The following is a 23,616-nucleotide window of genomic DNA, read 5'->3' as shown; positions in this document are numbered from 1 at the left end:
TACATTGGAAATATAAATTATAAATAATGTAGAGGTGACTTAAAAGTATACAGGAGGATTACATAGATTATTGCAAATACTATACTATTTGATATAAGGAACTTGAGCCACTATGGATTTTGCCATCCAAGGGGATCCTGGAACCTCTTCTCTGAGGATACCAACTATGAGTGTTCCACCAAGTGAGTGACTTAAACAACAGATATCTATTTTCTCACAGTCCTGGAGTATAGTAATCAGAAGTTAAATCTAAAGATTGTGAAGAAAAATCAGTTCCAAGCTTTTCCCTTAGCTTCTGGTAGTCTCGAGTGTTCCTTGTCTTGACATTTCTTCTATATGTGTCTTTCTCTCTGCCTAAGTTTTCTCTTTTTATACACAATGACACCCAATTAAGGGTGCGCTCAGAATATATTTTAACTTTATTATGTGCAAAATTTTTTATTTCTAAATAAGCCACATTCACAGACACTGAGGACTAGAATTTTAACATCTTCTGAGGGGACACAGTTAAACTTACAACCTCACTCTAAGAAATATATTATTGGTATATCACTTCTGAACTGTTCTGTAGAAAGTCACTGGTGTCCTTGTGTTGGAATTTTCAGTTCTTTTCTTTTTCCTAAGGAATTTTTGAGATTCCCCCTACATGGTGTCCATCAAATTTCAAAAGAAATGAAAAAAAAATTAACAAAACATCAGTTCAAGAGTACTTTTCTTATTGACCTATTAGTAGCATTAATGAAATAATGAAATACTCTTGAAATACTTTTTAAGCCTTGTTTTCATATTAACACAATTTTCTGGTTTTCCTATTTTATCATTGTTCATCCTTCTTCATCCCTTTGTTAGTTCTTTTTTTTGTCCTCAATACTGTCATGTAGAAAAAAAAAAGAAGAAAAAAACAAAACAAAACACTGGTTCTCTTCTTTATCGCCACTCACTGCCTAAGTAAAATCATCTCAACACTTAACTTTCAATACTATCAATACTATCAATATGCAAATAATATCTACATTTATGGTTCCAATTCAATTTTTTTATCCCATACACTCACTTATTAAAAGTAATTTCCTACTTGCCATCATTTTTAGGATGCTTAGGCAAATTTTCATCAATCTATAAAAATTAGATTTTAGATTCCAACATGGCGGCGGGCGCGGAGAGATCAAGTCTCTGACCTCTTCAGCTGTGCAAGCATAGGGAGTCGTAAACAGCCTAATTCTGTTTGCTCAGGATCACTAGGCAATGCTGAACTGACGTGGATCTGGGGCGAGCTGTTTGGGCCTCTCAGAACACACACTGAACCTGGATCGGCTGAATTCAAGCTCTCATTCACCTGCTTCCCGCAGACAAACAGCTGTGACTCAGCACTAATCCATCCAGCTGAAACAACCGGTCAGCCCTTCTGATCCTACGGAGGTAAATGCCAACCGAGCCTTCATAGGTAGTGGCCACAGGTTTGAAACGGGGCTTGGGAGAGACAGTAAGGACCCACCCGTTGCATTGGTCACCCGGCAAAGGGAAACGAACTGTCGCCATTTGCAAGAGATAGCACCATGGCAGACAACTGACGTCATCAGACTGCAGCGGAGGAGATAACTTCATTGAAACCTGAGGCTACAGTGACTTTTTCCCTTCCCTTCTAATACCTTTCCTCCCAAGCATCAAATAAATTTATAGGAGTAAACAGTAACTCAGCAGTCAAACAGAACAAGAAGTAACATGAGCAGCTTCAAAAAGCAAGGAAGAAAAGGAGTACAAACAATGCAGGACAGCCTAAATATTCAGGAGGACCTAGAGTCATCAGAAAAATGGTCATATAAAGAACTCAAGAAACACCTTAGACAGATGGAATGGAACCTTAAAGAGGATATGAGACAGCAAATTCAAGCAGCAAAAGAACACATTGAGAATGTATTACACAAACAGATAAAAGAAGAAGTTAAGCACCTTTATCAGGAGATAGAGATTAAAAATTAGATTTTAATATCTAATCTTCTCTGAATATTTTCTCATTGCATTGGCATTCTTGTTTTAGTTAATAACAACTCCATTCTCTAACTTTTCAGTTAAAAAATATTGGGACTCTTCTTTGACACATTTTTTTTTACTTTCATATCCTAAAACCAATCTCAGGTCACAACTTTTTGTCTCTACCTTCCAAATATTATCTGGATCTGATCAGATTTCTCATCATCACTGCTAAAGCTCTCTATCCTTCATCTCTTGCTTGGTTTATTATCATTCCTTAACCTGTCACACATAAATGCTACTTGCACATGTAGTCTATTTCCAAATCAGCAGTAACAGAGAAATTTTAAAAATTAAGTCAGATCATGTCACTCCATTGCTCAAAAGTCTGCAGTGGATTATCATTTCACTCAGTGAAAATGCCAAAGTTATGTATGGTGCCTGCATGGCCCTGTGACTTGAACTTCCCTCTTTCAGCAACTTCATTTCTTAATTCCCTACCTTTGCTCACCTTTTGTAACCACACTTTTCTCCTTGTTGTTCTTCATATATGCTCAAAATGAGTCTTTTGGGGTCTCTTTCACTGATATTGTATTCTGTCTGTTAAGCTATTATGCACATTTTTTCACCTATTTCACCTACTTTAACTCTTTATTCAAATATCACTTACCCAGTAAAACTAATTCTGATCTTCCTCTTTGAAACTGTACCCTTTTTTCCCCGTATTCTTCTCTACTTCATCTTTTATTTTGCATTATGTTTACTATCTTATACCAATCATATTATTTACTTTTACCTATGCTCTTTCAAAAAGAAAATCTCTCTTCTCAAACTCAATCTACCCCCTTGAGTAAGAATCATGTAGGAAGATAGACTTTCAGTTCTACTATATACCTTAATTTATGAGAGCAAGATGAGCTGTATCAGCCACACAGTATGACTTCTTCGATTGAATTAAAAGCCTGTTAATTGATCTTTAGAAAAATGGCTGCATACTTTTTTAAGAACATAAACATAGAGACAAAGTGTCTCTTTTTTAAAATCACAAATATTTGAAAATAGAAAAATTTAAGAATATATTTACAAGTCATAACAACATTTTTATACAGGAATCAATTGTTAATTTTTAAAAGCTATATGTACATGAGATATTACTTCAGTTAAAGAATGATTTGTAGAAGCCGCCATGATAGTTAAAAATATTGAAGCAGTACAATATAATTTTTCCATGATTTGTCATGTTTTATTCTTTTCAGTCCAGTTATTCACCAAATAGCAATTGGATTGTTACTACCTGCTTCGGAGGCACATACACGTTTATTATATTTTAAGTAACTAATTAAAAGATTGCTTTTGTGTAAAGTATAAGTGTTTAAGTAAAAAGGAAAATTGCTTTTTTTATCCAAAAGTTCTGTCAGCAGTGTGTTTATGAAAAATAAATAAATAAATAAGTCAAGTATTTCTGCTTACTTCTTACTCATGTTCATCTTAATACAGGAACAAAATAGAAAATTAAAAAAAAATCCTTCATCTCAGAGCATCAGTAATACTGCAGAGAAGATTAAGTGACAAAAGAGTTATGGATAAAAGTTAAGGCCTAGGAAATGATAAGACTCATGTTTTCACTGAAATATGTTAGAAAAAGAGAAAATGGGAACAATAAGATTTTAAAAGTATAAAGTCCCAGGAAAAGTTAGAGCACTCTAAGGCAAGAGAATAAACTACTACAGGCCAGAGTTTCATTCTCTTAACTCTAGGGAAATCCAGTAGATTTGATGAGTAGATATCCCCCTGGAGTCACTAAGTATGAGAATCTGGCCCTATGTCTTTAACTCACACAAAACATATTTTTATAACAGAGTGAGCTCTACGAAGTGCTGTGCCTGAGAGAGTTGAAAATTTGTATTGCATTAAAGTAGGTTAGAGAAAGTGCTCTACACAACGTCCTGGTATCACAGAGGGAGCACCTGTCGTGAAGCAAAGCATATTTAGAGATCCTTTCTGATTTTTCCTCAGTTCCCAGAAAGCCAACTTCATTTAAAGGAGAGTCAGAGGCACTGAAAATTTCTTCATGAAAAACAAAAACAAAACACCTTTGAGGGCAGAAAGTATATTGAGCACAGTGACCCTGGCTATCATAATAAAAATAACCACTTCATCTATGAGCACACAAACATTTCACCAGTGTCTTTCCCATCTTATTTAGGTAGTTGCTGGTTCTTCTCTGCACATCTATGCATATAACTCAATTCTTAATTGACTTGAAGCATTACCACCACCTTCTTCATTAATTGAATCATCAGTGGTTTAATACATTATTTTCCTATCAAAAGTATATTGCATTATCCTACTATTATAAGGTCTGTGCTTTATTAAAATAATAAACATTTTATTTTATTAAAACTAAAATGTAAATCATTAAATGTTATCTAAATAAAATATAAATAGCAGCCATTTACTATTTTACACTATATTATATGAAAAATTAAAGAATGATATTTGTATAAATACAAATATGGTTAATTACAATATATAAATATCACTTTAGCTAAAATCTAAAAAATGACAAGAAACTGTATTTTTCTTCATTAATCAACCAACTTGACTAACCGTTGAAGATATTGATGTATTTTATTTTTCCAACTTGTTTTGTTGGTCTCCAAGTATATAATTTATTTAAATTAATGCCTGTTGGGTATGTGCTTAGAAAGTTAGATATTGAAAAAATATTTTAGCAATTCCACAGGAAAAGCCATACTTAAAGATAAACTGCTATATTTAACTGTCATGGAATTATCACTCATTGACTGTTATGATATATTATCTTTATTTTGCTGTGCTAGAGGCTGTGCCTGGCCAGGCAAATGCTGGACCACTGAGACATACCCCAGCCCAGTATATTGTATTTTCAGTGAGCAATTTTTGGAGTTAATAACTTTTTTCTTGCAGCATTTCTTCCATCACCTAGTGTTTAGGAACTACAGTTGCCTATTGGAAATACTAGCACATGGAATACTCAATTTATATTCTGTGCTGCCTAGGCAATTTAAGGAGTGTTGTGGTTATATTTATCTGGTCTTTTTTGTACAAGATAACCAATTTGATGTTTCTGGAGTCAGCCTACGTGATTACTTTGCTTTTCTTTCCTATGTCTTTAAAATATTTTGAAACACTTCAACTTTTTTTTTACATTTTTTTTGTTAACTTTGTAACCAACTTTTCTCTTCAGCTACAATGAAATGCTTATATTACACTGTCTTAATTAAAACTGGAATTTTATATAATTCATCAATTGCCATCTACATAACCTAAATAACCATACAGTTATACAAACATTGCTCACTTTTATAAAATACCTATTGTGGAATCAATTTTATGTAATATTTTTAATATTTATTTTTTAGTTTTAGGTGGAAACAATATCTTTATTTTACATTTATGTGATGCTGAGGTTTGAACCCAGGGCCTCATGCATGCTAAGCAAGCTCTCTACCACTGAGTCACAATCCCAGCCCCTCAATTTTATATAATTTTTATTTCAAAATTTATGCACATAAAGATTCTATCAATAATATGTATTCATAATTCAATGTACACAGAACAGAGTTGTTTAATTGCATTAATCATATCACCTGTTTATTAAATCTTGTATTCCAAAATGAAGTTTTGAAATATATTCTGAAATTCTAATTTTGACATTGAAATTTGGTATTGAAATTCAGGTAGGTATATACTTAAATAACAGCTCCCCATCCCCTTACGAGGGGAGCCCTTAGTTTTTCAATATTTTCTACCTTACTACCTTACATTAAATGTTAAAAAAGTACCTGCCTCATAGTGTTTGGGGAAAGAATAAATAAAATAACACTTGAACTGCACTTAGCATGTCATTTGTCACATAGCCATTACCATGGCAGAGAAAAATCGATGTGATCACCAAGAGCTTTCTGGTTTCCTGTTCTTGCTAGCACAGGAAAATGACACTAGGGTGAAACAAAAACTTGTCCCACCCAAGGAAATGACATGTTACTTCCAGCAGGGAGCGCTGAAGAGCCAGCCCTCTTGCCCCATGTCTACTTCTTTTCTGCTGTAGAGACCACACATCCTTCGTGGTGAGACAGCAGAGCCCATAGAAGAGAAACAGCAGGACCCCCAAGTCACTGCTCAAAGGAAGCTAATGTTCTGAAGAGATACCAGAACAATGAACCCCCGCACAGGAGAGAAAATGGCACCTATTAAGCCATGGAGAATGTGACTATTCTACTGGATGCATGATAGCCAGAGTATAAGGAATGACAATGTTAGTAAAGGTAGGTGTTTATATGGCTAAAATATATCAATATTGAATATAAAAAAATTGGTTATTGGATTATATGCAAAGCAATAAGAACAGAGGTCCTGTTGAGTTTTTTTTTACACTGCTCTTTCTCTAGTAATTCATGTAAAGTAAATAGATTCAATTGCTGAGATAATTTATTTAAAGTATTATTTTTCTCATGAATACTGTCCAAAATAGAGTTACCATTGATTTTTCTACATTGATTTCACTTATAAAATTAAAGTATACAAATTAAAAAAAATTAATAGTAGTATATACTTCAAAATAATTGAACCCATGAATATAAATCATTCACTGCTATGCCTATATAAATAAAATGTTCTTGCCTCCTGGAAAACAAACGTGTAATTGCCTTCAGCTAATCAAAGTTATCAAGTGACTTTATGTCTCTGCCACAGCCAATATACATGATAACATTGATGGTTAAAGTTTCATGCTGGTAAGCACAGCCATCCTCCATATTGAAAATTTTGTTTAAGTTACTATTTAATTTTAAAAAGTGTCTCCTTAAGTTACAAAGGCAGTTGGCTGCTTTTACCTCCTCCAATTTCTCTGTTAACCTCATATCTTTGAGGGACCAGACTCATGATCTCTCAAGCCCTGTAAGCTTTTATGATTGGTAGCAATATATGTTTTGAATACAACATCTATTTTGATTGCTCTTCAGTCCAGTCTTTCAAATCCAGTGGTGAATACTATGCTTCACACATAAAACTAACTACTTGTATTTATCTATGACTTGTCTTTCCATGTTTCGAAGAGTCATAAAAAATACTGCTAAATTGATCACATGTGATTTTTGAAGTTAATTGAACGTAATGCACTCCACTATTGTCATGTATGTAAAAAATAAATAAAAGAAAGAAAGAAAAATAATAATATTACATCAAAAAAAGAATGAAATTTGTAAATTCCTTTTTATGATTAGAATATTAAGTTGCAACATATTGGGTGATCATATTTGAAAAATCTCAGAGCAATAACCTCTTTCTACAGGTATTTTTAGTTCTAGAATATTTACAGGCTTTACTTGCTGGAATTAAATTCATTTTTATAGACCGAATCAAATTTTTTCTTTAAATGTGAGAGGAGTAATTATCTCTTCCTTGGTTTAACTGCAGCCCTTCTAACTGGATTATGCTCAGTGTTCTTTATTAGAATGAGATGAAAAATCATGTAAGAGATTTCTCATTACATTGTCAAAACACATGAGTGATGGATGGCATTATCTCTTTCCAAATTTAATTACTCTTTTGTTTAGTACCAAATAATTAAAATTTGCATAAGAAGACATATAAAACAACTATTAGAAATTCAAGTAAATGAGAAAGAGTAAAGAATAATTTATTTACTAGAGTTGTGGCATACAGGATATAGGGCTAAAGGTAATATATTTAAGACAAAAAATTAAAACTTAAGACAAAACTTTCCTAAATAAATGTCTCCAGGTTCAATCTCTCCTCTGAAGTCCATCCTTTTAGGAAAAAAAAAATGCCTACTGTTAGTAAATGGTACCACATTTCACTCAGACCACACGTTTAGTAATCTTCTCTTTGTAGTTTTTGCTTTTCACTCTACAGTTAATGCTTTCATTAATCTTTTTGATTCTACTTTTAAATTTTATTCCAAGTCCAAGCACATCCTTGCTTTCCCTTATACTCTATTATCTATGGTAGACCAACAATAAACCATTAAAATATCCACATCCTAATTCCTGGAATCGATGGATGCATATGTTAAGTTACATAGCAAAAAGGAATTCGGGTGTAGAAAGACTTAAAGTTGATAATCAGTAGACTCTAAGAGAGGAAGAAAAACCTGGATTATCTGAGTGGACCCCAGTATAGGGTTCCATTTGTATAAGTGAAAGAGGAAAGTGAGGGAGAGAAAATTTGAAGCATCACAGTGTGAAAAGAACTTAGCTGACATTCGTCGACTTTGAAGATAGAGGAATGGGCCACCAACCAGGAAATGGAGGTTGCTTCTAGAAGCTTAGACAAAACACAGCAACAGATTCATTCTTAGAGATTTCAAAGAAACCAGTCCTTTAATTTGAGACTATCATGCTTATGTTATGATTTAAGAGCTACATGAAAATAAATTTCCAGTGTTGTTTGTGGTGATTTCTTATAGCATCTATGGGATGCCAATACATCAGTTACTCAAAATATTGACTTTATTAATGCAACAGCCTACAAACTACTATAGTCTGTTCTCTGCAGGGAAAAAAAGTGAGATGATTATTTTAAAATGTGAATCTTTTTCTCACTTAATCTATCTATTGACTTCATAACTAAAATAAAAAATAAATAAACCCAAGTATCTCATTCAAATCTGTAAGATCTTAAAGGTCCATCTCTCTCTTTTCATTCCATCCATTTTTGTCTTATGTGAGAATATAATGCATTCCAAACTCATTTCTGACCTTGAATTTTTCCCCTGTCACAAGGACTTTTTATAGACTCAGTCTAAGGGGCGGTTAGATTCAACCTATTTTATTAATGCTTATCACACTTCAAACACACATCCAAATTCTAAGTCTTAACTGAGTCTACACCCAAGGGTCCAGATGCTCATCTCTGAGGTATCTTAAATCCGGGTCTGTGGAACTTTATCTGGGCCACAGGAGTCTGGTGTAGGGGGAACAACAGCGATGGAGGTCTCTGTCTCTCTGTCTGGGTCCTGTTAGTCCCACCGATCCCCCAAAGTCTGGGTTTTTAGGTCCCAGTTCCATTGTGCTTACAGCTCATAACTGGGTGAATCCTGGGTCATGTGCCCAGGGTGTAGACTGTTGCTGACATCAGTAACTGAGGTCCATGTAAGTTCTGTAGTTTATCAAAGTTTTGCAGTTCACATTACATCATGGGCATATTACTTATAGTCTTTTACCCATCACACACACTAATTAATAAATTCAACAGTCAACAATCCTACATATTTCTGGTACTCATATCACTCCTGAATATTCTTTTAATGGAAAATGCTAACACCAAAGCACACCATGACTGAACCCTTAGCATTACTGGTTTTTATCAAACACCCTGTCTAAGCTAATCCCTTTCTCTCCAGTCATCTTGTTTCATTGTCTCAAAGGACTTATGGTTTCAAAATGATGAACTTTGTCAGGTGATTTTTGTTGTTGTTGTTGTTTGCTTGTTCTATACCCCAAACACCATAGGAAAGCTATTTGTGTTTCATCAGAATAACAATGGTACAATGGTAACAATATGGCATTTGGCACATGATAAATGCTGCATGTATATTTGTTGAGTGAATGAAAATATTTAGTGATGTCAGTCCTTAAATATTGGGATCATACCTGATTAAATACTGATACATTTTTTTTTCAGTATTTTGAGTTCATTAAATCTTCTATTCCAAACATGATTATTGTCACTTTGCTGATAAGGGTAGACAGTTTCTGTCTTACAATGTGATCATTATTTTCTTAGGAAGCTTCTCACTCTCAATGGTATTTAAGTTTCTTTTAAAATGGAGGTTTACAAAGGGTTCTTATGAGCTCTAACCCTTTCTTTTATAATGAGTTAGGATGCTTGCCAAATTATTTCTTATATAATTTATTATAATAATAATTATTTTTATTATTAGGATTAAACCCAGAGTGCATTACCACTACCACTACACCTCTGGCTTTTTTTTTTTTTTGAGACAGGGTCTTCCTAATTTGCTCAGTCTGGTCTCGAACCTGCAGTCTTCCTGCTTTAGACTCTCAAGTGGCTGAGATTGCAGGCATGTGTAGCTGCACCCACCCTTATTCAATCCATCTCTTTGATTCAGTCTGGGATGGCTCTAGTTTTTGTAGGGTGTGTGCTATCAGAGAATCCAAACTTGCACTTTAGATCAGTAATGATAAAAATAACACTAGCACTGGCCTCCATGTATATTCTCCATAATCACTTGCATGACTTTAATTCTCTTTAATTAATTTCGGTTTTTTGGCCTTAGACAAATTATTCAAATTCAGTTTCTTTATTTATAAAGTTAGCTTAATAAAATTTATTAGTAGTTTCCTTGCTGGTTTATGGTAAGAATTAAAGGTAAGAATTAAAGGTTAGTTCTATAGTTTGGATACACATTGGATATATTTTTTCCAAAGGCTACATTTATGAAATTCAATCCTCATTTTGAGATGGACACACACACACACACACACACACACATACATACACACACACACACACACACACACACACACACACACACATACAGACCTAATCCAATTATGATTTTTAGAGGTGGGACTTTTGAAAGTAATTAGGATTAGGTAAAATGATTGGGGTGGCACTCTCATGATTGAGGCCTGGAGCTATATAAGATAAGGGAGAGGTGCAAGAAGAGATATGTATATAAACATACATGTACTCACAATGTCTCAACATGTGATGCCCTGTATGTCCTCCAGACTCTGACAGAAAGACTATCATCAGATATGACCCCTCAACCTTTGGTCTCCAGAACTATGAACCAAAATATGTCTCTCATCATTAAAAGATACCTACCAAGTCTGTTATTAGCAACAAATGGAGTAATATAGTTAATATATTGAAAAAACTTGTACCCAAATAACATACATTAAGTAAGTATATGATTAAAAGATAGTTATACTATTTGATTCCATTAGAAAAATTTTAAACTGATACTTCAGTTTCAAATTGTTCTTCATAAAATAAATATTAATTTTGCTGACTAACACAAACTATATTTATTGTTTTAGAATTAACAAATTCACTAAAACTACACTACTTGTGTGTACTTTGAGACTCCACCCAAGTTTCAGTATGCATCTTGTTGTGTAACTTAATTCATATTTAATAAATTTGACTATTATTTTTAGTTATTTCCTTGTATTATTCTGAAAATTGATTGTACAATGTGAGTATAGTTGTAGGGTTGAAGACATGATAGTAAAATCTTGACTTTTCTATTGTGGGAATTCTGGAATCCTTTTCAGAAGTTATTACCTTCCAATGTAAGGCCAAGAATAATGTAAACTTCTTAAGAACATGGGCTATCATCCATTGTGAATACACATACCTAGCACAATGTTAGTCATTTCTTCTGTTTCTTCACCTAAGGTGTTTAGTTAACTAACTGATATCAGCAATTTATGAGAATATTTTTAAAATGCCAATATTGCCATAAATATAAGTCATTCAGTTATTATTAAAGGTATGCAGATTGTGGACATAATTATAGCCTCCAAAGAAGTAAAAATAATATGGAACATTTTTTTTAAAAAGTAAACAGTATATTGTTAAATTTTTGATTAAAGTAAAATAGGATATATATATAATTTGATTTGTTTCATTATTTATCTTTGATTTAAAATTACTTTTCCACGATCAGGTCATATACTTCCCACTTGCCCTGAATAAAATCATAATAGTTAGCCATTAACTGAAGTTACTATTTTGTAGGAAGAAGCAAGTAGATACTTTCATGATATCTAAACACATGTAGAGATAAGTAAATTGATTAATTATTCTTAAATTAAATTTATTTACTTTTGACACAAATACTTACAAGGGAAGTGACATATTATGACAAGTATGCATAGTGATTCAAAGCAAATTGTTAGTAATAGCTTCATTTTAGAGCTAATTTATTCTATTTGGTTCCATTGAAAGAAACACTTGTCAAAATAAGTGGTATTAAGAGTGCATTTCTATGATTGATTCTATTTCTTTTCATTTGTTACTATTGAGGAGGGTATTATGACTGGGCTAAAATATTCAGAGAATTCATATTCTAAAACTTGGAAGCTTGGAATTTTTATTGACAATCCTCTTTTTAATCTTCATCTTTCTCCTCCTTGTGCTGCCACTCTCCACATTTTGTTTAAGGGAAGAGAGCAGTGGAAGCCCAAGAATTTTCTGAAGATTATTTAAATTTATATTTGGTACATCTCATCTCACTACTGTGCAGAAGCAGCATTGAAATCAATTCAAGTTAGTCTTCATTTAGCTTTCCCACCTGAAAAGTCTACACTACATTTTGTTGTTACTTTTTTAAACGTGTAAAAATAAGTCTTATTACTTTGCTCTCTCTACACAAAATAATATTCTTTTATTCAATTTTTGCTTAGCCTTTTAAAAATAACAAAATATAAATAGTATGTAAATATTTATAAATTTCTTTAGTAAAGAATTAATACATACATATGTAAAATATAGAATGTATATGCATAAATATATGTATTACTGAAAAAGAAAGAGGTTGAAATAGAAATTTTAATAATACATAAAAATTAATAAAATTTTATTTTAAAAATTGCATAAAGAGTGGAATCTCTACTTCCCCCCAAAATTTATTGTTTTATTTAAAATGAGATATTAAAAATAAAAACAACAATATAATAGCATAGAAAATGACAACCTAATAATTATATTACCTGGCAATAGTCATAAACTTACCACCAGAGTTACTTAGAATACACAAGGATGAAATGATTTTGATGTTTGCTATAGTTTAGATCTGAGGTGTCCCCCAAAAGCTCATGAGTGAGACACACAACTATCAATTTATTAAGAAATTCATATTTTATTGGGTGAGTGCTGCTGAAATTTTTATTATGCTTTTTAAAGAAATTAATTAGATAATGTCTCTCAAATGTTCAAAATGAGTACTTAGCTTTTACTCCTAGCACAAAAAGCTAAGAGAAAAATGTAAAATAATAGAATACTAGAAACAATTTTAAGTATTGGCAAAAAATTGAGAAGGGGGAAGTTTTAAAAGTAAGAAAACTTAGAAATCAGAGTTATAAAAAATCTATTCATTAATGTAAATAAGTTATTATAAGATGTTGTTTTTAAAATAAACAAGTCACCCGAACAATATGTGTAGTACAAAATAGCTCCCAAAAATTTCTAAAAAAAATAAAAAAAACATTTAAACAGCAAAAAATGCAAATATGAAGAAAAATCCAGGAGATGAGATGTAAACTATGAATATAAAGTTCTTCAGACATGTGCTATATCTCTGTGAATTAGGGAAAAAATTTTAAAAAGAGCTGATACAATTTTTCACTTATAAAAATTACAATGGTCAGTTGAAGATATATTATGCTACTCCAATGTGAACTGCTATAAGTTGTAAAATAAAATAATCTGAGTATCCATTAAAATATAATTTGATTTGTCAAAATTTACATTGCACAGAAATAAAAGTTAAGTATGTGTGCACATGTGAGTGATTCATAATTTGTCATGGAAATCGTTGAGAAAAAAATTCTTGCAACATATAAGTGAGAGAATGAGTAATTCAGAGCATAAATATAAAATAATACATGGTAAAAATTAGACTAAGAAAGGGAACTTAAAAATGAATTGATCTTTAGTCACTGATTTGGAAAAAAATCATGACATTAAGTTCACTGACATTAAGAATAAAATATAGATTTCTATACAGACATACTCCAATTTGTATTGGTTCAACTTATGATTTTTTTCAAGTTAAAATGGTTTTTAAGTGACACACTTTTATTAAAAATTATTATTTGAATTTTATTTTTTTCTGGGCTTGTGATACAGTGTTATATTTTGATGACAGGCAGTGACAGCAAGCTCCCAGGTGGCTACATAAACATGAGGTCAACTACTGATACTCTATAGTGTACTATGCTGTAAAGTTAAATTCATTCTGTTATGTATTCTTGCAATATTGACATGATATTTTCAAATCACAATAGATTTATCAAGACATCATAAGTCAAAAAGCATCTGTATAATGGATAATAAATAAAGACATGACAGAGGCATTGATGGATATGTGAATATATAGATTATATGTATAATTTAATTATGCTTGAAATACAAAAAAGAATCTATTACTTTATTGCTTTAAGCTATTTAATGGCATGAGGAAAGCATGTAATTTTTTCACTAACCATTGTTTTGGAGTAGAGATTGCAAGAGGGATATTTTGAAAATAGGCTAGATCTCTATAATAGACGTAAATATGTGAATTTTGAATACTTTGGTTTCATTATTCTTTTGAATAAGGAACAATCATTGTCTTTCTTCTACCATTTGATATTGTCTGTGTGACAGAAAGCTTGTGTATGTGCTCATGCATACAGATAACTTACCTCTTGCGTTTATAGGTTAATGGACTGAGAGGACTCACAACTTGGCAAATGGAAAATTTTAATACCCAGAGAACTTGACTCTGAACTGGACTTATTGACTGTATTGAATCAGGAGGGCGGTGTTTCCCTAGGAATTTGAGAATATTTTCTTTAGGTGTAAAAATCAAAGAAAAGGGTTATATGCAGTCTTAGATGTGGAAGATTGCAGAGAATATTAACCAATATCTATCTTCTGGATTGTTCTTCATTGGCTTTTCATTGAGAGATTTTATAAGAAGTAACTTCAAGAAATGTATTACTTTTTAAAATTTCAAAGAAATGTTGGTAAGAAATTTATGATACATTTTTAGGAACATACAAGTAGACATTTTTTTTGCTACCAAAATGACATCTCTGAGCATGAAATAACAAGTCTTTTGTTAACAAGATCTATTAATCTTTAATTTTGAATGTATTATGTTTTGAATGTATCCTCAAAGATCATGTGTTGGAATCTTATTTCCTAGTGCAAATGCATTGAGAAGAGGAATGTTTCAGATGCAATTTGGTCATGAGGTCTCTGCCCTCATTAATGGGTTGGTTATGGGTATGGGTTAATGACTGTGGGAGTGATTTCCTGATAAAAGGAGAAGTTTGGTCTGTTTCTTTTCTCTCTCCTTCTTTTTCTCTTGCCAACCTGTCTTCCACCATTAGATGAAACAAACATACTTGAACAAACTCACTAGATGTGAACAAACTCACTAGATATGTGCTCTTTATTCTTGATATTCTAGCTTCCAGAATTGTGAGAAATACATCTTTAATCTTTATAAATTACTCACAGATATTCTGTTAGAGCAACTCAAAATGTACTAAGACAGAAAATTGGTACAGAAAAATGGGACTGTTGCTATGACAAATGCCTGAAAATGTGGCAGTGAGTTTGTAATCGAGTAATGAGTACTCGCTGGAAGAATTTGGAGGAGCAGACTAGAAAAAAACCTATATTGCAATGAATGAAAATTTGAGGACAATTCAGTTAAGAGCGCAAAAAAAATGAGAACTGTGGGGAAAGTCTGAAATTTATTAGATAATCTTTGAAATGTTATGAACAAAATGTTGGTAGAAATATGGGTAGTAAATGCCATTGTGATGAGATATCTCTGATGGAAATTTGGATAAATAAAGGCCACCTTTGCTATTAGGTGACAAAAATTTTGGCTTAATTGTGTACATGCTCAAAGATATTATACAAGGCACAATATAAGAGCAATGAAATCAAACACATTGTGAGCAAAAAATTAAGCAAGATATTGAGAGAGCTCTATGGGTACTTTCATTTTCATACAATAAGATGAGAAATGAGGATGATTATTTAAATATGGAATTTATAATTAAAAAGGAATTGGAGTGGAAAGGTTTGAAAATTTCAGAGCCTTACAATGAAAGTAGTGAAAATGCACCTTTAGAGAGAGTAAATATATGGTGTGACCAAATGGATATATGCTACAGAGATTAATATAGGTGGAAACAAGCCAGGTTGTATTCATCAAATCAATATATGAATGACTCAAAAGGCATTTCAGAGAACTTCAAGGCAAGCTAAGATAAAGACAGAAATATCTCCATAGGATTCCCATAGCACCTCAGCTTAACTGCCTTGCATAACTTTGGGACTCTGCTTTACAAATTCCAGCAAATGGATTTTTATCTCTCTAGCCTTAGATCAATGGGACACATGTGTGGCTTGTCTCATTCCTCTGAAGAATTCAAGTCATATGAATCAGTAGTATACCTGTAGTGCTGATGCTGTAGATTTTCAAACTGTACAGTTATGAAGCCATTACAGTCTCCACCTAGACTTCAAAAGCTTTTACAAACAACTTGAAGCTTAGCCAATGGATTACTCCAGAGCTGGAACCACAGCAGAGAGCCCCTACTAGAGAAATATTGAGCAAAAATGTGGCATCAGAGCCAGTTCAGACAATTTTCACTAGAGAATTTCATCATGGAACAACCTGTGAGAGCCATCATATGGACTAAGCAGAACAAATCCATAGCAAAGTTGGACAGAGACTTGGGGCTCTATTCCAACCCCAAGGTGTTTATGAGGACACATTCAGAGAAATATTATTCTGGAGAGAAATGCAAATCAAAACTACTCTAAGGTTTCATCTTATACCAGTCAGAATGGCAGTTATCAAGAATACAGACAACAATAAATGTTGGAAAAGGCACACTCATACATTGCTGGTAGGACTGTAAATTGGTGCAACAGATCTGGAAATCAATATAGAGATTCCTTACAAAACTTGGAATGGAACCACCATTTAACCCAGCTATCCCATTTCTCAGTCTATACCCAAAGGACTTAAAATCAGCATACTATAGTAATGCAACCACGTCAATGTTTTCAACAGCTCAATTTATAATAGCTAAACTAGAAGAAATCTAGATGCCCTTCAATGGATGAATGAATAAAGAAACTGTGATATATATACACAATGGACTATTACTCAGCATTAAAAGAGAATAAAATCATGACATTTGCAGGTAAATGGATGGAGCTGGAGAATATCATGCTAAGGGAAGAAAGCAATCCCAAAAAAACAAAGGCTGAATGTTCTCTCTGATAAGAGGATGCTCATGATCCCTAATGGAGATAGGGGAGGCATGGGAAAAATGGAGAAACTTTAATTGAGCAAAAGGGGAGGGATGGTGGGGAGGGTGCATGGTGGCAGGAAAGATGGTGGAATGAGAGGGACATCATTACCCTAGGTACATGTAAGACTGCACATAGGATGTGACACTATATCATATAAAAGCAGAGAAATGAAAAGTTGTGCTGCAATAGTGTACAATAATCAAAATGCATTCTGCTATCATATATACCTCATTAAAATAAATAAATTTTAAAAAGTAAAATTTTAAAAAAGAGTTAATCTTGTTTCCGCATTGGGTTTCGACATTATTTGGGACCAGTTTCTTCTTCCTTTTTTCCTATTTTGAAATAGAAATATATACTCTATGGCCATTCCAACATTGTATTTTAAAAACACTTTATTTGATAATTTCACAGGCTTTTGGCTGGAGGGTAATTTGCCTCAGATAAATTGTGTCTTGAGTCTCATCCATATCTCTTTTAGATGAGATCCTGAACTTTGTTATTTGTAGTTGATGCAGAAATAAACTAAAAATTTTAGGACTATTAGAATGAAGTAAGTACATTATTAGAATGAAGTAAGTACATGTAAACAAGACCTGAGTTTGGTGTTTGGGGAAGATTTCTATGATGTCTCTATCAAAAGTTCATGCATTGGGAACAACAGACTGTGCAACTCTTTTGAGTTATGGGATCTTTAAGAGGTGATTAGGTCATGAGCACTTTGCCCTCATGAATTGATTCATATCATCATCGCAGGAATGTTTTTGCTGCCATGAGATTAGGTTTGTTTTAATTTCACGCTCTCTTGTGTGCTCTCTTCCTTTTCTGCTTTTTACCATGGGATGGTACAGCAAGAAGGCCTTCACCAGATTCAATGCCCTAATCTTGGATTTCCCAGCCTCCCAAAATATGAACCCATAGTTTCTTTTGTTCATAAAATACCCAATCTCTAGTATTTTGTGATAGCAGCACAACAGGGACTGTAAGACAGTGTTTTAGATTGGCTTGATAAGTTATTAAAAAATTTTGAATAAAGTTTATATTTGCATAGAATTTTCTCATTTAAAATTTAAAAACTCTCATTTTACTTTTCAACCACTATTTTTACTTAACATTGCTTTATAGATTTTATTTGCCATTTGATGAAACCCAGAGCCTCATGCATACTAGACAAGTGCTCTACCTCATGCTCTTTTACTAAAGGTAAGAACTCTAACTAAATAGAAGTAAAAAACAATACTTCTGTGGTCTGTGGTTACATAAATGAATAAAATATTGTGACATAGTTCAAATAATACTGTGCCATTTTTTACAAAAAGCATTATAAAAACATTAATCTGAAAAAATAAAGCATTTACTGTGTGCAAAATATTAAAATTTTATAGTAAAGAGTTTATTGAATTTTGTAATTGTTCAGTCTATTTTTAGGAAGAATTGGCATTTAAAAATGTTCAGAGGAAAAATGTCAGCTTACCATGAGCATTTATTACAGTATTAAATAGTTGTACCACTGGTTTCTTAAAAGATTATTCATCCAAATATGTTAACATATATCAAATGTTGAGATATGAATGAAATAAGAATTAGGTATTGCCTTAAGAAATTCAGTTGCCTTTCTAGTAGGTAGATATAGCAAGAAGGTATACTTGGCCTATTCCTTCTTTCCTTTTAATTAATGTATATTTAGAAGTGTTATTCATTAAAACATTTTATTTCTTATATTGAGGATCATGTTTAGTTTTTGTTCAACATTTGAGATATGAAGATGTGGTTAGAACAAGAACTTGCCAAGGGGCAAAGAATAAACCACAGGGAATTTAGTAGAATAATTATACTCACATCATTAGGGATTCTTATCCTTTATGAAAGAATGAAGTATTTTTGGTTGGTGTTTGATATTATCTTGACCCTTAATAACACCTGAATCTTTTATTAACAAAAGTATTCAAAATAAATCTCACATATTTAAGGAGATAGAAGACAATCAAATTAAGGACTGTACAAAACCAATACTCTTGGTGTTTGCAATGACCTTAATTTGTAATTAGTAATTAAATAAAGGTGAAGAAAGTGGCTTGGAGCTAATTAAAGTTCCACATATGGGGAAAGAATATCAAGAGTTTACAGGAAGAAAGGTAATTCGCTTTCAGTAGCATCCATTTTATAACGAAGTCCATAGCAGTTGCTCGAAATAAGACTTACTGTATTCCTTTAATAAGTGTACTTAAATGAGTACAAATGATAATCAATCATGTATACTGTTAATGATTTCAATTCGCTTAATGTAGTCTGTTCAGTAAAATAAACAATGTGTAATAGGTCACAATTCAATGAAAACTTTAGAGAATCAATATTTATATTTTAATAACATCAAGTAATGAATTTCATAGAGCACATTTAATTTCCAAATGACAGAATAGCATATGCTGAAATAATGTTTTTCACAACACACTTGGATGGATATTTACTAGATTTTTCATCAAACTGAGCTATTGAATCTATGTATAAGATGACTACAGGAGAAAAGACTAAAAAGCATTAAAAATTAGTTTATCAACTTAAAAATTTCATTTTCTTTACTAATTTAAAGTTTATTAGATGTACAGACATTCAATTTAAGCTATAAAAATACGAAATTATTCACTAAGATATATTTATATATAGTATAGCGAAGAAGATATTCATACCCTTTATATAAAAGGTAATTCATACATTTGTTTAGGTGGTGTTGGGTCTTGCATGGGTGTCATTTTCAAAATTTATGTTTTAAGAAATTGGCAAGATTCTTATTAAGCTGAATCCACTGCTCAGAAGAGCCCCCACCTTTTGAGTTATGTGTCCTACTTGTGCTTTTTCTCCAAAGATCTATTACTTGAACACTACAGTAACGTGACAGTTCTAATGATGTATTGGATAATCCATCATGAGCATGAAGTTTTGCTGTATTCCTCAAAGAGTTGTACACCTGCTGAAGAAGCATGAGACTTAGAAAACAAAGTGGGTTCAGCTCCATTGGAAGAGTTTATTAGTCAGTAAGAAACCTGTGGTACATTTATTTCTCTTGACTAGGAAGCTAAAGCAGAAGTTATGTAAAAAAACTCTGTTCTGTGAAACAAATGAGGTTGTGTCACCCTCACCCAAGACTAGAAATGAATGAACAATGCATTTCAATTAACTATAAGAAATTTGATCACTGCACAATATTTTATCATTACTATGTATGCTGAATATCCTGTTTGCTAGGATCTTTATGAAAATGTATTTAAAACATAGTTCCTATCTAGGTAGAATAATCTGTTAATGTAAGGAAGTTACTACTAACTAAAATTAGGAATAAACTTCATGTGAACAATTCTGTTTTAAGAGTTGATCCATGAACTCATATTTTGGAATAAAAATCAGTATGTAAGCTTACATAGGACTAGGGAGTTGACAATATTCTTTTGCTAAATGTGTAGCATTTCCTATAAAGGAAAATGCATAAGCATACTAACTCTTGAGAAGACATTATGCCAGACACATGAAGCCTGCAGTGCATGATCTATTGCTCTCTACAAATTTTAAGCCTTAGGAAAAGGAAAAGTGTTGGAAAATGCACAGGGAAGTAGTAAACACACTTTATATTTTTGTGGGTCACTTAGTGTTTATAGATAATTAAATTTATACGATATATGTATAAATATTTAATTCAGACATTTCCATAGAATCAAGTAGAAGGAAATCAGTTTTAAATGATAAAATTGTGAATATATTGTCTTTCTTAGGAAAACATGATCACAGCATTTTAGGCATACAGACAGTCTGAGAATAAATCATTTGTACCAGCGCTAGAAACCCTGCATATTCTATCTTCCTCCTAGGCCAGCCTCACCTAAAATCTCAGTATCTGATAGGCTACACCAGAACACAATGGCCTTTTAGTTTCCCATGCATGTAATATATTTCCTTTCTTAAGTCTTATTTAATTTTCTTGAGGGATGGGTACCAGGGATTGAACTCAGGGGCATTCAACTACTGAGTCACATACCCAGCCTTTTTTTGTGAGTGTTTTATTTAGAGACAGGGGTCTCAATGAGTTGCTTAGTGCCTCACTGTTGCTGAGGCTGGCTTTGAACTCACAATCCTCCTTCTTCAGAATCCTGAGCTACTTGGATTGCAGATGTGTGCCACCACAACTGGCTTATTTCATTTTTGATTGACATATAATAATTGTACATATTTACAGGGTACAAGATAATGTTTTCTTACAAGTATAAATGGTGTAATGATTAGATTACGGTGATTAATATATCTATCACCTTAATCATTTATCATTTCTATGTGGTAAGAACATTCAAAATTGTCTCTTCTCTTTTGAAATATACAATATATTATTGTTAACTGTAGTCACCTGTTATGCAATAGAAGACCAGAATTTATTTTATTCTAGCTAATTGTAACATTAAATATATTAACCAATCTCTCTACATTCCCCTGTGGTCTGTCTTCCCCAGACTCTGATAATCACATAAATGAGTAAGATTACAATATTTATCTTTATGAGCATGGCTTATTTCACTTAAAATATTGTCTTCCAGACTCATCAATGCTACTACAAATGATAGAATTTCATGCTTTGTTATGGCTGGATATCATTCCATAATGTGTATTTACCACATTTTCTTCATCCATTCATCTGTTGTTATATACTTACATTGAGTCCATATTTTGGTTATGGTGAATAATGCCACAATAAGCATGGAAGCATAGATGTCTTTGGCATTCTGATTTCATTACCTTTGCATATGGACACAGTTGTGGGATTGCTGGTGGTTCTTTTAATTTTTGTGGAACTTCCATAATTTTCCCATAATGGTTATACTAATTTACATTCCCACCAACAGTATGTAAGGATCCATCTTTATCCACCTTTTCATCAATACTTTTTATTTTTATTAAAATGTAATGATCATTACAGTTTAGGCATAAGACATAGCCTTGCTCTATGTTGTGTACCTCAATTGACATCCCAAGAAAATTTGATTTAGTACAAATATGAGCTTTAAATTGAATTTTCTCGTTAAAACGTTCAGAATAAAGTGCCAAAATGGGTGGAAGATGGGAAACCTATTGAGCCATGAAAGTTACAATGTTTTTAGAAACCCAGGAAACAGGTCCTTCTGAAACTAGCTCTGTTTCTCTTCAGTGTCATTTGCAAATGTCCAGTAACACTGAAAGATCTCACCCAAAATGAGGTTGTATGACATTTTTGCAACAAATCCTTTCCTTTCCTCATGAAAGACTAAGAGGTACCATTTCACAACCTGAACCATTCAATCCCTGGGATCTTTCCAGTCACTAATGCTCACAAACAGGCCCAGATGTGCAAAAAATTCTGCATGTATTTCTAAAAAAGAATTTTTGAGAATAAATGTTGGAAGAACTACCTTGGTCAGATCTATTCTGAGCCTAACCTGTGACAAGAGGTGCATGTACTCCTTCACTGATTCTGCTTCTCTGTCATCATCTATAGTCAAGTGAATCAAAAAGGTCAGCATTACTTGTCCCATTGGACATAGAAGAATTTGGTGACTCTGTGGTATCTGGTTGTTTTAGGCTATTTCCTGAGTTGCTATGAGTCAAGACTGAGGCAGATACAGAAGAATTTGGGGATAAGCTGCTCTGAAGGAATTCATCAGCATCATAGAATTCATCTTCAGTGCTAGAGTAAGAAAACTCTGGGACTGTATTTGAAGACAAGACAACAAGTTAGACTGATACTAGGTGGTGAATACCCACTCCATGTACCATTTAGTTTTGGAGTCTGTTGAGGTCCTACTGTAGCGAATATAGGTAGGAAAGAAGAATGTTGCTCTGACTTGAGCATCTAAGCTGGTTCCGGAGGTAAGACAGTCTGGGAAGGCATGGTGCCGATCACAGGTTTCAGGGGACTAGGTTGATATATTGCATCTAGAATATTAATAGCACTTTTAGTAATCTGCAACAACACAATTCAGTGTTTAATTGATTCAGCCATGCTATTTGTTTCCTCTTTGAGAGTTTCAATTTTCTATCTTTGTTCATCATCTCTATAGTTTTGAAGCTTGTCAACAAACCTTTTAGTTGTTCTATCAAGATTTGTAGGTAAGCATCTACCTCTGCCAGTTTCTTGTCAAAATCTTAGACACCAGAAACAAATCCTGAATTCAAACCCCCAAAGGGTGGCAGGAAGGAGACAGACAGAGCACTACATTGGTGGCACAGGAGGCAGGGACCCCAAGAATTTGGGGATGAGAACCAGTCTCTCTCCCACTCAGGTTTTACTTACTTGGCAAGCGGCCAGCAAGAAAGCCATTTGCTTAGGCCCCTGCCCTTGGTGTCTCCTGGGGAGGAAGTAGAGCAGAAGCTGTTCCTTAGCACGGCTTTTCTTCTCCTTAGACTGGATCCATCTCAGGTAGCCCAGCCAGAGGTTCAGCCAGTCCCTCAGGTCCCTGTGGTTAACTTTGACTGGAGAACACTTTGCCTCTTCCTCTATCTGGATGTTGATATTTTCCCCCAATATTTGCAAAGTTTTTA

General features: G+C 33.0%; 1 pseudogene; it reads right to left on the bottom strand.

Moving 5' to 3' along the window:
• Positions 1 to 21,921: 21,921 nt before the first annotated feature.
• On the bottom strand, positions 21,922 to 23,395 carry LOC101972400 (oxysterol-binding protein-related protein 9-like; annotated as a pseudogene).
• Positions 23,396 to 23,616: the final 221 nt, after the last annotated feature.

This window comes from Ictidomys tridecemlineatus, chromosome 9 (genome assembly GCF_052094955.1).
Source record: "Ictidomys tridecemlineatus isolate mIctTri1 chromosome 9, mIctTri1.hap1, whole genome shotgun sequence".
Classification (NCBI taxonomy): Eukaryota; Metazoa; Chordata; class Mammalia; order Rodentia; family Sciuridae; genus Ictidomys; species Ictidomys tridecemlineatus.
Note: the sequence above shows the minus strand (reverse complement) of the source record. Positions and strands in the feature narration are given on the sequence as shown.